Genomic DNA, 11,773 nt, shown 5'->3' with positions numbered 1-11,773 from the left:
CTAACTGGTGCCTTTGCAAAAGTAAACACATAACCAGTAGTTGATCTTCGTTTGTCCATATCACCCGCAAAATCTGAGTCACAATATCCAACTACAGACTGATTGTCTTCCTGCTCAAAAACTAACCCGACATCTACAGTATTATGAATATACCGTAGAATCCACTTCACAGCTTGCCAATGCTCCTTCCCTGGATTGTGCATATATCTGCTAATAACTCCAACAGCTTGTGAAATGTCAGGCCTTGTGCAAACCATTGCATACATCAAGCTACCAACAACATTTGCGTATGGTACCTTTGACATATACTCTCGTTCAGCTTCATCCATTGGCGACATAGTAGTACTTAGCTTAAAATGGGAAGCAAGTGGAGTACTAACTGGCTTAGTCTTGTCATCTATGCCAAAACGTTGAAGTACTCTCTTCAAATATTCCTTTTGAGATAAACAGAGTTTCTTTGAACGTCTATCTCTAATTATCTCCATGCCAAGAATTTTCTTTGCCTCACCCAAATCCTTCATCTCGAACTCCTTCTTCAGTTGAATCTTCAACTTATCAATTTCTTCCGAATTCTTGGAAGCTATCAACATATCATCAACATATAGGAGAAGATATACAAAGGAACCATCTTTAAGCTTGTGCAAATACACACAATGATCGTATTTGCTTCTCTTGTACCCTTGCCGCAACATAAACTCGTCAAATCGCTTGTACCATTGTCTAGAAGATTGTTTCAATCCGTACAACGATTTTTCAAGTTTGCACACCATATTTTCTTTTCCAGCAACTTTGAATCCTTCTGGCTGAGTCATGTAGATTTCCTCCTCCAAGTTTCCATGTAAAAACGCAGTTTTTACATCCATCTGAACTAGTTCCAAATCCAATTGTGCTACCAAAGCCAACATAATTCTAATGGAGGAATGTTTTACAACTGGAGAAAACACTTCATTGTAATCAATTCCCTCCTTTTGAGCATATCCTTTGGCCACCAATCTTGCTTTGTAGCGAACATCTACTTGGTTAGGAAATCCTTCCTTCTTTGCAAATACCCATTTGCACCCAATTGCTTTCTTTCCCTTCGGGAGATTGGCCAATCTCCATGTATGATTCTGATGAAGGGACTGTATCTCATCATTCATGGCAATCCTCCACTTATCTTCTTCTGAACTTTGAACAGCGTCTTTATAAGTAGTAGGAACATCATCAGCTACAATTGAGGTTGCACAAGCAACCGTCTCTATGAGACGAACATGTTTCGTTATTGTTCTTTTTGGCCTGCTGGTTGCTATTGATTCAAGTTGTTGTTGAGATTCCTGAGTTGGAATCTCCTCTACTGGCTCTCCTTCCAGAGGGTAATCTTCATTTGTTTCCTCCTCTGCTTCTTGTGTAGGAAAAATAAATTTTCCCTCAAACTCCACCTGCTTAGAAGCACCTTCATTTTGTTTGGTATCTTCTGTTACCTTATTTACCATAGCAAATTCATCAAAGGTAACATCTCTGCTGAATATTACTTTCTTTGTCATAGGGCACCATAAGCGATATCCTTTGACTCCAGAAGTAATTCCCATAAAAATAGCCTTCTTTGCCCTTGGATCCAATTTTGACTCCGTCACATGATAATATGCAGTTGAGCCAAACACGTGCAAAGAGTTATAATCTACAGCAGGTTTTCCGTACCATTTTTCAAATGGTGTTTTGCCATCAATAGCAGCAGATGGTAGACGATTAATGAGGTGACATGCATATGTAATTGCCTCAGCCCAAAATTCTTTGCCCAAGCCAGCATTGGACAACATACACCGTACCTTCTCCAGCAAGGTCCGGTTCATACGTTCTGCCACTCCATTCTGTTGTGGTGTATGTCTAACAGTGAAGTGTCGGACGATGCCATCATTTTCACAGACCTTATTGAAATGATCATTTTTGTATTCACCTCCATTGTCTGTGCGAATACACTTGATCCTCCTGCCTGTTTGATTCTCCACCATCGTCTTCCATTTGAGAAAAATTCCCAGCACTTCATCTTTGTTTTTCATTGTATACACCCACACTCTTCGAGAAAAATCATCAACAAAGGTTACAAAATAGTGTTTCCCACCCAATGAAGGTGTTTTGGAAGGACCCCAAACATCAGAGTGTACATAATCCAAAATGCCTTTAGTATTATGGATCGCTGTACCAAATTTAACCCTTGTCTGTTTCCCTTTGACACAATGCTCACAAAACTCCAAGTTGCAAGCCTTTACTCCTTTTAACAATCCTTGATCTGATAGAGTTTTCAAGGATTTTCCTCCAGCATGTCCCAAGCGCATGTGCCATAGCTTGGTTGCTTCTGCCTCTTTGTCGTCACTGGATGTCACTGTCGCTGTCCCAATAACTGTACTGCCACGATAGCGGTACATATTATTATTCTTCCGATTAGCCTTCATTACCACTAGTGCACCGGAGCATACTCTCATCACTCCATTTTCTGCAATGATTTTGAACCCTTTTGATTCTAGGGCTCCCACAGAGATGAGATTCTTCTTCAAATCCGGTACATATCGAACATCTATCAATGTTCTGATCATTCCATCATGGTTCCTTAATCGTATTGAACCAATGCCATATGAGGTAAGAGGGCTGTTATCCGCTGTGTGGATGACTCCATATTCTCCTTCTTGAAATTCCATGAACCAGTCCCTGTTGGGACACATATGATAGCTACAAGCCGAGTCCATCAACCATATGTCTGATGATGTTGATGACTCTGTTGTAACTAATGAGAAGTCTGAATCATCACAATCAGCTACATTTGAATCCATAATGGCCTTTCCATTGTTATGTTTGGCCTTATTCTTCAACTTCGGACAGTCTTTCTTCCAGTGCCCTTTTTCTCGACAAAAGGCACATTCATCTTTGCTGGGTCTGGATCTTGACTTGGATCTTCCCTTCTTTGTCCTCGTTTGATTTTGAGGACGACCCTTCACAAATAGTGCTTCTCCTTCTCCGCCCTTCTGTTTTTCTCGCTTTCTTTGTTCATAGCTGTACAAAGCCGAACAAACTTCTCTGAGAGAAACTTCGTCATTTCCATGGAGTAGAGTAGTTTCAAGGTGCTCGTACTCATCAGGAAGTGACGCCAACAACATCAAGGCCAAGTCACCATCATCATAAGTTGTATCCATATTTTGCAAATCTGTAACCAACTTATTGAAACTGGTGATATGTTCATTCATCGTGGTACCAGGAACATAGGTGAAGTGAAACAGTCTCTTCTTCATGTACAATTTATTTTGACTGTTTTTCTTCAAAAATTTATCCTCCAGTGCTTTCCATAATTTACTTGCAGAAGTTTCCTTTGTGTATGGATATTTCTGCTCTCTAGCAAGGTAGGATCGAATGGTACCGCAAGCAACACGGTTGATAATTCTCCAATCTTCTTCTCCAATAACATCTGGTTTCTTTTCTTCAATGGCCAGATCTAGCCCTTGTTGAAAAAGGACATCTAGAACCTCGCCTTGCCACATCCCAAAATATCCGGACCCGTCAAATATTTCGACCGCAAATTTCGCATTTGACACAATTCTTGTCATAAGCGAAGATGCCAATGATGACGTATTGTTGACACTTGATGTAGATTCTTCTTGTTTATTGTCTCCCATCTTTGACACAAATATTATTTAATAGCTGACGACACAAATCAAGATTATTTCCTTTCTGGTGTGGAAGATCAGACTAAGCTGCAACCACAGAGCATACTCAGACAGAACCTTGACTCAGTTACCAAGATAAATCTTTTCTGATGTGGAAGATCAGACTATGCTGCAACCACAGAGCATACTTAGACAGTACCTTGGCTCTGATACCAATTGTTGCGGAAGCCAAATGTATAGAGTGTGAATAAGTCACAACTACTATACCAAAAATTATGACAACCACCAAATAATAAATAAGACAGTAAAGCAATAATAAAGGGAACACCAGAATTTACGAGGTTCGGCTAATTTTGCCTACTCCTCGGACACAACCAAATATTTTATTCCACTCCAAAATACAAGTGAAATAATACTAAAGAGAGAAGATACAAATGCCTTAAACAGATGAGAAGGCAAATGAGAGGTGTGTCTCAATCCTAAACATTAGGCCTTCTTTTATAGGGGAAAAATCCCCTCCAAACTTAACTCCCAACCAATGTGGGACTTTGGCATTTTGCCAAACTTCAACAGCAAGATCATTCGTGGTATTATCAAGGTAATTGATTCTCCAAATAAATATTTTATTTTTTTAAAAAAAACTTCTTTTGCTTTTTCATTAAATTATTTTTTTAAAATCATTTAGACTGTTGTGCATAATTTATTTATGTCGTGAAAGTTATTCGTCCCTTTGTTTCCCTGTTTCTGATCTCCAATTCTCCAGTACAACATGAATGGTTATCTCCTACACTTCTACCTCTTTTTTCTGTTATGCTTTCAATTTCAGTTTTGGACATGAAAAAAACATACTATTTCTTATTCACACCAAGTTAAACGAATATAAGCTCTCTCCTCATAATTTAATACTTCTAGGTAGAATGAGAATCTTAGGCATGCTGACATTTAGCTTAATATTTTTTCATTTGGATTTTGGCATCGATCTGAAGATTGTCTGATCAGACGTTGTTGCTTAACATGGGAAGGAAAAGCTGGGCAGAGAGTTGTCAAGGTTCTGTCTTAATTATGTGAAATGCCCCTCTAAACGTCATGGACACATGGTGAACGCGTGTTTGTGCAGTTCAGTAATTACATTGAAAATATATTGAACAAAAACAAATATAAATTTTTAAAAATCTAGCATTTATTTCCTTGAGTATAGCTCTTCCAATAGAAAGGTGTTCAATACTTTGTTTGTTTATGCAAATATAAAACCAAGAGTTGAAACCAAAAACCTGGCCAACCTGTACTTCTTTGTAATTGTTGTAGTCAATGCACACTTGGTGAATTGGCCAAATCTGGTGCATATCCTTGTTGGGAAGCGTATCAAGCTAATAGAAAGAAAAGAATATTTAAGAGAGAAAAACAATAAATTGCACAAGACAAGTTTTACGTGGTTCGGCAATTTTTGCCTACTCCACGGTCACACAAAGAATAGCTCTTTATTAATTGAAGAGAGAAAGAAGAAGTTTTGGGATGATCTACAAATGAAAATGTAGACCCCTATTTATAGGCATTTGAATGCCCTGCCGAGGTAAGCGCTTACATCATAAGAATGCCGAGGTAAGCGCTTACATCACAAGAATGTCGATGTAAGCGCTTACATCATATTTTCATCTCTTTTTAATTTTTCTTTCTTTTGTTTTGTCTACTTTCACATACAACAATAGGTTTGGTCCTATCAATCTCCCCCTCAAACCTATGTTACAACAAGAAAAAAATAAAAAATATTTGTTATTCTCTGGTGGCGCCTTCACGCTATCAGTCTTGAAGGCTAACTGAGGCAGTGCACAGTCTCAGTTTGTCAACACCGACAACTTTGGTCAACATGTCTGACGGGTTCTTTGATCCTGGTATCTTCTGTAGGGAAAAAGTTCCTTCATTTATCAACTCTCGGATATGATGATACCTCAACTGGATATGCTTCGATCTTGCATGAAACACTGGATTCTTGGCAAGATGAATTGCACTCTGGCTATCGCGGAAAAGTTCACAATTGTCCTGCTCTTTACCTAGCTCTTTAAGAAAATTCTTGAGCCAAATCATCTCTTTTCCAGCTTCTGAGATTGCCATGTACTCTGCTTCAGTGGTAGATAGAGCAACACTTTTCTGAAGTTTGGACATCCAACTAACAGCAGTACCACCCAAGGTGAACACGTAGCCCGTGGTACTTTTTCGACTATCCAGATCGCCGCCTAAATTTGCATCAGCAAAACCTTGTAAGATAATATTGCTCTTTTTAAAACAAAGTGTCATACCTGAGGTGCCTTTGAGATATCGCAATATCCATTTTACACCTTCCCAATGCTCCTTTCCTGGATCTGACATGTATCTACTGACAACTCCAACAGCATGGGCTATGTCAGGTCTAGTGCAAACCATAACATACATCAAACTTCCTACTGCTGAAGCATACAAAACTTTGGACATGTACTTCCTTTCTTCGTATGTCTTAGGTGATTGGTCCTTTGACAGATTTAGATGGCTTCCGAGTGGAGTGCTTCTGGTCTTTGCATCATGAAGACTGAACCTGCTTAGTACCTTTTGTATGTACTTTTCTTGAGACAATTTTAAGGTTCCTTCCGACCTGTTTCTGCTAATCCTCATCCCAAGCATTTGCTTAGATGGTCCTAAGTCTTTCATTTCAAACTCCTCTGCCAGTTGTTGCTTAAACAAATTGATCTCATTTATGTTAGATCCTGCAATTAGCATATCATCAACGTACAACAGTAAAATAATATAGGATTCATCAAGATTTTTGATATAACAGCAATGGTCCATCTCACATCGTGTGAAACCATTTTTATGCATGAATCCATTAAATTTCTTGTACCATTGTCGGGGAGCTTGTTTCAAACCATACAAACTCTTCTTCAACTTACACACAAGGTTTTCTTTACCAGAAACTTGAAAATCTTCAGGTTGCTTCATGTAGATGTCTTCTTCAAGGTCACCATGCAAGAAAGCAGTTTTAACATCTAGCTGCTCCAAATGCAAATTTTCTGCAGCTACGATACTTAGTACCAACCTGATAGTAGTTAATTTGACTACAGGAGAGAAGATCTCGGTGTAGTCAATTCCTTCCTTCTGCTGAAAGCCTTTTACTACTAATTGTGCTTTGTATCTCTTCTTACCATCATGCTCTTCCTTGACTCTGTACACCCACTTGTTCTGCAATGCCTTCTTTCCTTTTGGTAACTCCGTAAGTATCCATGTTTTATTCTTTTGAAGAGAATTCATCTCTTCTTTCATGGCTAGCTTCCACTTATCAGAGTCTATCACCTGCATTGCTTCAACAAAATGCTCTGGTTCTCCAGCATCAGTAAGAAGTAAATAGTGAAGAGAGAGAGTTAACCTATCTGGAGCATTCGTGACTCTTTTAGATCTCCTCAATGTAGGTTCATGAGTAACAGAATTCGAATTTGATTCAGGTCCTGATTCCAGATTTGGTTCTGCATTTGATTCTATCTCTCGGTTTCGGTTCTGGTTCTGATCCAAGTTCGGCTTCTAGTTCTTCTTCAAATTCGGCTTCTGGTTCTTCATCTTCAATTACAGAATCAGTTGTGTCACACCTCCTTTTTGCGTGCCCGCCCCGAAGGGTTAAATGCGCGAGGGAGTTTTTCCAATTTAAGTGACAATATTCGAAATGGGATTATTTATTTAATTCAGACTCGCCACTTGGGAAAGGTTTGGCTTTTGGTGTCCCAAGTCACCGGTTTATCTTGAATCCCGAATCGAGGAAAAATATTCGACTTTTCCAAATGAAGTCTGCGAACCAGAAATTCTGATGACCCGAGGGAAGGTGTTAGGCACCCTCGAATCCCGTGGTTCTAGCACGGTCGCTTAAATTATTATAATGGCTAAATATCTGATTTAAATACATGTTGTGACTTATGTGCTTTTATTAAGTTTAAACCGCTTTTATTATTATTATTTATTTTTATAGAATTGCAACGTCGTGAAAATGCATCTCGAACCACGTCACAATCAATGCACCCGTGGTCGTCGACACATTTTGACTCCGTTGAGATTTGGATTTGGGTCACATCAATGTGCACCCATGTTTAAGAAGGTTAAATTATTAAAGGTACGCCTAAAGCAACTAGCGTATTGTTATTTTAGGAAGAGGCCGTGAAGGTTCATTAAACGGCCAAATCCAAAGTCTAGTCAATGGTTGTGTATTTTATTGAGGGCCCCGGCGGTTTGTGATTTATTTGGCGAGGCTCGTCTCATTTTTATTTTAAAGGATAAAACTATAGTTACTATATTTTCTATTAAGTTTGTCTCTAAAATAAAAGAAAATCTCTTAATTATTTACATGCTGAAAACGTAACTTATTAGTTATTAGTTTACGGCTAATGCGATTGGAAAATTGCGATCGAGTTTGTACAAAGAAAAACTGCTTTCATTTTTATATTCTATTATTTACTAATGCTGGAACATGAGAGGGATACACAATAATATCAAAGCCGATTAGTTATTCTTCAAGTAATTTAAACTAGCATTATTAGATGAAGAAATCATACATATGCAGCCTCATTACTCATTAATTAGTCGACTACATTTTTATACAAAGAGAGGAAAATTAATATTCAAACACAGATCCAAACAAAAGAATTCAACAGGAACATGAGCCTGATTAATATTTCATTTTTCGCTTCAAGCCAAGAGTGTACAAATGTGTACCTGGAAACAGCAGTACAAGAACAAAAGAAGTAGGAGTCAGCAACAGTAATAACGCGGCAACAGCAGGTTCAGCAACACCGCAAAACCAGTAACAACCAGTAGAATAACACAGTAACAGATTGAAAACTCAGCAGTGCAAAAGTACAATCGCAGTCAAAGCAGAAGAGAGAAAAGATACGAGATGCAGTAGTTTCTGACTTTTGAATAACACTCGAAGAAAAACAAACAGAATTGTTCGAGTGAAAGTTCAAATTGTCTTTCTCTTTTACTATCACAAACTCTCTCAAGTATAAAAGTGTGTCAACTCTCAAGTGTAAAAAGAATCTGTCAACTCTCTCTTAAAAATCCTCTCAATAATATTCAACTCTTTTTCTCTCCCCTAAAAAATCCCTCTTAAAACTCTCAAGTCTTCCCCTCCTTTTAATGTCAAGAAATGACTCTATATTTATAGCAAGACAAGTCTTCAATTCCCAACCCCCAAATTATTCCCCCAATGACATGCTTTTTCCCACTATTAAATGTCTTCTTTAAATAAATACCACATTCCCAAACCATTACCATATGTCCCCCATGCCTACATTAAATAAATGTCACATTACCAACCCATTACAATATGTCCCCCATGCCTACATTAAACAAGTACAAGATTCCTCTCCATTATGTTTTGTCTTGTCCCCCATTATATTAAACAAGTACATCAAAAACCCCACCCCATTATATTGGTCCCCCATGCTTAACATAAAGAATCAAAATAATGTTAAATTACCAAACTACCCCTCCGACCTTATTGCAATTACAAATCTACCCCCGAATGCAATACAATTTACCAAATTACCCCCATCAGCTCTAAACACTCAATTAATCATAACTCGACCAAAATATGATCAAGATGACCAATTTCTCAACAATCTTCAACAACAATTATATGAACACTATGAACAACACAACTCAAATTAATGGAATGAATTAACCATATCGGGAACCAATCCTGGTTAATTTAGACCATGAATGTATGAGCAAGAACACAACAATACAAATAACAAAATACTAAATTAACAAATCAAAGACAAACATAAACTCACATTAAATCACTGGATTTAAACATGAACTTAAAACAAAGATGAACATGAATTAAATCTGTTTTTAAGCAACAAACATGATGGATTCTAACGATTCAAACAACATTAATATTTTCTGGAAAATACATAACACATGAAACAAATTGAAGAAATAATTAATTAAATTTCAATTTGAATCTAACAAACATTAAACTAACAAATATTCACTTCAACAATAATACAAACATGAAATAAACATGAAAAACAAGTAATTAATCTTTCATTTGGAATCTGAAAAATTAATTTAACAAACAACACATGAACATGAACTAAAAATTAATTCAAACGATAAACAAAACAAACATTTGTTGATTTTAGATTCGAAAATATCAAAACAAAATACGGGTAAAAATAAGACTCAAAATCTACCAACCGGATTGAAACGAAATACGTACGGACTGTTTTGTCGACCAAAGCTTAGAAAAAACGACGATGAGAACAGACTGTCCGGAACCGAGTATCGCACCAAGATAACTTGTCGCCGAAGACGACCACGAACGGACGACCAAAGAAGATGGCCGCCCGTCACAAGAAGATGGCCTGTGAAGCAGCTGGGGCGTGTTTGGTTACGAAGAAGAAAATGGCGCGGGCAGCAGTGATGGTTCTGTGAAGACGCAGCAACGGGGGGACTGGACGACGAGGCAGTCACGTAACCAGCTTGGGGGGACTGGACGACGGGTTTGGAACATGAAGAAACAGCAGCGGGGGGGACTGGACGACGAGGCAGTCAAAGCAGCCATGGCGGACTACTTTCGTCGTTCATGGTGAAGCAGCTTGGAGAAGATGAAGCTCGACCAAACGACGACGAACTCGACGGAACGGAGCAGCAGCTCGGAGCAGATGAAGTTCGGAGAAGATGAAGCTCGTAGAACAGGAGCAGCTGGTCGACGACGTCCATGGCGGAACGGGCTGGACGTGACTGAGTTTGGACAACGCAGCAGCGCCTGCCCGAGTTCCGACGAGAGGGGAAGCTTGTGTGTGGTTGATGTGTGTGCGTGTGTGCTATTGATGGGGAGGCAGGCATGGGAGCTGCTCGTGTGGAAGGGGAGGTAGCCATGGTTGTGAGCTTGGAGTTTTGAGAGGAGGCGGATGAGTTAGTGTTTTAGGGTTTTTGGTTTTGTTATTTTTTGTTTTGTTTTTGTGTTTAGACCAAAAAAATGAAGAAAGGGGTTGGGTATTGGGTTAATGGGGCGGACCGGGTCGACCCGTGTGAAGTGGACTGGGTCGTGGACAATTGTTTGGGCCTGGGGTTGAAAATTGAAGAAGTGGCCCAATCCGATTTTTATTTGTATTTTTGTTCTCTTTTCTTCTTTTATTTTCTAAAACTAAATTATAAAAATACTTAAGTTATTATTAAGAACTAAATTAAATTATAAAAGCGCAAATTAACTCCCAATAACAATTAACGCACAATTAAGTAATAATTAAGCATAAAATTGTTCATTTGGACATTAAATGCTAAAAATGCAAAAGATGCCTATTTTTGTAATTTTTAATTTTTGTAAAACTAATTTAATTACTAATAATTGTAGAATGAAATCCTACATGCAAAATGCGACATATTTTTATATTTTTTATTAACTTAACAAATAAGCAAATGCAAACAAATACAAATGATTATCCAAAAATATCACAAAATTACTCAAAATTGCACACCAAGAAAAATCATTTTATTTTGCATTTTCTGGGAGTATTTCTCATATAGGGCAAAAATCACGTGCTTACAGCTGCCCCTCTTTTCCCGAAGACACGAAGGGTTTTCGCGCAAAGATAAAGTGAGAGATTTTTGCCTATCCGAGTACTCCGTGTGAAGCATTTTTTTTTTTAAAAAAAGATTTAACCGAACCTCTGCTTCAAAGGTTTCCTGCATATCCCTGGCTAAAGGGGAATCAGGTTAATGTAGTTCGGGAAGTTTTGGTAGCTGGGACTACCATGGGATTGCGATGCTTGTTGCTACTGCTGTTGCTGTTGTCACTGCTGCGTCACTGACCGCCTTATTACAACCAAACAAAAATTGGAAACTGAACTAACTACTTATATGCATGTCAACTGCTAGTTACAAGATTCCTATCTATGATTCTTTTATGACTTGATCTTGGGTCTTAGCTGATTCTGCTTGTAGACTCCGATCTGAATCTTGATGCTTGCAAGTTGTAGGCGCCTATTTATTTCTGCAATACTGAATAGGACGGGGTTGGTAGAACTCGGGACCTTGATCAAACCTTTGAACGATCCGCCTCTCGCCTTTCCGAATATCTCGGGACATCTTTTTTTTGTCTTTTTCTTCTTAGATTCTGAGTT

Source organism: Nicotiana tabacum, chromosome 10, assembly GCF_000715075.1.
Source record: "Nicotiana tabacum cultivar K326 chromosome 10, ASM71507v2, whole genome shotgun sequence".
NCBI lineage: Eukaryota > Viridiplantae > Streptophyta > Magnoliopsida > Solanales > Solanaceae > Nicotiana > Nicotiana tabacum.
The sequence above is the reverse complement of the archived record's forward strand: the minus strand, read 5'-3'. Positions refer to the sequence as shown.